This window comes from Xenopus tropicalis, chromosome 6, assembly GCF_000004195.4.
Source record: "Xenopus tropicalis strain Nigerian chromosome 6, UCB_Xtro_10.0, whole genome shotgun sequence".
NCBI classification, from domain to species: domain Eukaryota; kingdom Metazoa; phylum Chordata; class Amphibia; order Anura; family Pipidae; genus Xenopus; species Xenopus tropicalis.
Window position 1 is genome coordinate 54,273,131 of NC_030682.2, and position 3,503 is coordinate 54,276,633.

The 3,503-nt window shown below is 45.5% G+C and overlaps 1 long non-coding RNA gene across 1 annotated transcript; it reads left to right on the forward strand.

Moving 5' to 3' along the window:
- The first annotated feature begins 207 nt into the window (after positions 1 to 207).
- Positions 208 to 2,402, forward strand: LOC116411677. Its single transcript, XR_004223265.1, has 6 exons — positions 208 to 652; positions 1,012 to 1,068; positions 1,570 to 1,608; positions 1,871 to 1,906; positions 2,200 to 2,247; positions 2,369 to 2,402. It is a non-coding gene; the product is annotated as an uncharacterized LOC116411677 (long non-coding RNA).
- Positions 2,403 to 3,503: the final 1,101 nt, after the last annotated feature.

Genomic DNA, 3,503 nt, shown 5'->3' on the forward strand with positions numbered 1-3,503 from the left:
TTTGCCCCTCTGCCCCCGGGTATCTGCCTGCCCTTATGTACCAACCTTAATGTGTAACTGAATGTACTTGCACTTACCATGGACACAGGGCCTGATTTACTATTTCTTACTATTGCAGGGGGTAAATCTAAATCAGTGCTTCTGAAATTATGGTGATGCCCCTTAGGGGAATGGTAACAGCCAATTACTGATTGGTTGCTATTGGCAACTGCAACTTGCATTTAGGCACCTATGTTAGTAAATGAGCCCTAGTACCAATTTAACCCCCTAGGTACCAAATGGAATCCCAGCCTGAGTGTTAGTAAGCGTGAGATTTCGGGGGAACACTTTGAATGGGGCCCCTCATGCAATGTTGCACGTTAAAATGGTAAATGCATTATCCATGAAGCTGACTTGCCCTTTTTATTCCCGTCTCTATACAGATTGCTGCGGTGTGCGACTAGTTGGCGTTTTGCTGCTTCGGCGCTTAACCAGTTTTTTTAGACTGTGATTTTTCTGGCTTCTCCTCAGTTCACCTTTTCCATCTTTAGTTGAACGAGCCTAGAGGAGAGCCAGCACCTACTGAGGGGGTCCCTTAGGGACTCCGGCCCTGGGCCGGCCCCTCCATTCCATCTTTTTTTTTTAACATCACCTGGAGAGCTTCATTTAAGAGGTAATGTAGCAAATGGGAACCAGTGAAACAGTTTATGATTTCTTCTACAGCAAGTCTCAATTTACTGGGGTGGGGGGGGGGGCAACTTGTTAGGCGGCTCATCTCTTTCCTGGGACTGTGCTTCTCATTATCAAAAAGGGCACGGGCCCAGCAAGAAAAGCCTTTAGATCTGACAGCGGTATTGGGCAGGAACTCCTTTCTCAGGGGGTATTTTAAGGGGTAATTCTCCTGCCTGGGTATCCGCTTTCAGCTCTATAGTAGTGCTGGGCGGGAAAATTCGCTGCTCGCCAAAAATTAAATAAATTGTACATAGAACACAGTATTGGGAAGTGCTAACGTGATGTTTTTCTTTTTTTCAGCGAGCGATGAACAAAGTGTTCAAGCGTTTGAGGCGTTTTTTCCCTTGCTTCGGCAAGGTAAGGATTTTATTTCACATATTTCATTCTGTGGGAAACTTCATGGAGGGACAAATTTGTCCTCCAACTCAGTTACTGATGATCTCTAAACATTGTTCTGTTTGGGGCCCATGAAAGCGAACACCAAACATATTAACATATTTTTTAATATTAACATATTTTTTAATGGGTCAGAGATCTTCCTAACCTAGAGGAAGATTTGTGGGAAGAAGCCCCATGTGAAATGTATAGTTATCTGATTTCCACAAAAGATAAGATTTGGAATAATTCATAGGACATATATTACCCCCTGAAGCTAAATACCATAGGCAAAAACCCAATGCCCCTGCCCCGTATGTCAATATGCAGATGCTGGGCTTGCCCTTCTATATATTTGTACTGGTCTGAGGTGGTAAAATATCTTACCGAGAAAATCCTGTTACCTGGAAGCCTAAAACCCAGATGTGTGCTTAGGCCTTCTCTTTCCATAAAGTAATGTCAACTTTTGTTTCACTCACCCAGGAGGAGCCCACTGAGGAGCCCCAGGAATTTATCTGCCTGGTAAGTAGTAAAGGAGTCGGTATCATAGATTCCTTATATCATTAGCTTCTTCCTAAATGTTGTGTTGACTTTAACAGAATTTACCATTTAATATGACTGTTTGCAAACAGACACCTATAGCCAATGAACCCCGTACCCATATAACTTGTGATATAAATGTTAATTCCATCCACATATGAATCAGTACATACAATAGTTCTAGCACTGTCCCCCCCAATTTAGAAGACATCCATGGCTCTGATCAATTTCCTCTCTTAACCAGGTACCATCGGTTGGATCTGGCAACGCCGTTTGCCAAGTGAGTAGCAAATAATTCAATAATAAAACACCAGTCCCTGAATATTACATATAACTTATATTCACTTCTTTCTAAAAGCTGAGTTGATTTGATAACTTGACTTTCATCTCTTAACCAGGAACCACCAGAAATCCTGGCAAAAACTGGCCAGCTAAGTAGTAAAAAATAAACATACATAACATGGTTTGGGTTTTGGAACTTGTGGAATTTGAATTTGTATTGTACAAGGTCCTTTTTACATACTAAACTACAGAGTTATAGTAAACTGATCAGGTAACTTTAATTTCTCTTAGGAGGAGAAACCAGAGCACAAAATGGAGCCGGCTATAGACAACTGCCGGGTAAGCATAAGAGAGGGGAGAGTAGGGGGCAAATAAAAATCACTCTATATTTTACGTAAGGCTGTATATTAGCTGCTTTATTACAACGTGCAACATCTTTCTCTTACCTTTCTTTAATCAGGAGACTCCAGAGATCCCTGACACGGACATCTGTCAGGTAAAAAAAATAATAGGGTCACAATAGAGAAAAAACATTTTAAGAGAATATCAAATGCAGATTCACTTTGGGGTGGCAATTTGTTTCTTTAGTAGCCAAGAATCAGCCCCTACATCCGGCATGAGCTTCTTCCTGGTCTGCACCCAGAACCATTGCGTCAGCCCGGGCACAGGCACACACAGTGGGGCTTTGAAGAAGAATTAAATACTCACGCATTTCTGGGCCGAAATCCGCCATGTGTGCCTGCACCCAGGCCAACGCAATGGTTCTGGGGACATGATGCCAGCATAGGGCCCGACTCTTAGCCTGCAAGTCCCACAATCTGCCACGTGTGGCATCAGCCTAACACAAACATGTTATTATTATGCCTTGTGTTACACAGCAACATACACCTTCTATTTCTCATATATTTATATCAAATAAGACTTTTCAAAACTTTGCTTTACTTTCAGCCATGGCATTTTTAAAAAAAATCTTTTTTTTATGTCTTCAACAGGAGGAAGAACCCCTTAGTTCCAGGACCCCACTCTCATACCCCTTCGTTCCACACAAGCCCCCACCCCCCCCCGCTTTGTTCCAAGCCCCCTCCTCCACCCCTTCCTTCCAATCAAGCCCCACCCTCCAACCCCTTAGTTCCAGGCCCCACTCTCTCCCACCCCTTTGTTCCACACAAGCCCCCACCCCCCCCCGCTTTGTTCCAAGCCCCCTCCCTCCCACCCCTTCCTTCCAATCAAGCCCCACCCTCCAACCCCTTAGTTCCAGCCCCCACTCCCACTCCCTTTTGTCCACACAAGCCCCCACCCGCCCCCCGCTTTGTTCCAAGCCCCCTCCCTCCCACCCTTCCTTCCAATCAAGCCCCATCCTCCAATCCTTAGTTCCAGGACCCCACTCTCCCACCCCTTCGTTCCAAACAAGCCCCCTCCGCCCCGCTTTGTTCCAAGCCCCCTCCCTCCCCCTTCCTTCCAATCAAGCCCCAACCTCCAACTCCTTAGTTCCAGCCCCACTCTCCCACTCCTTCGATCCACAGAAGCCCCCACCCGCCCCCCGCTTTGTTCCATGCCCCCTCCCCTCCCACCCCTTCCTTCCAATCAAGCCCCAA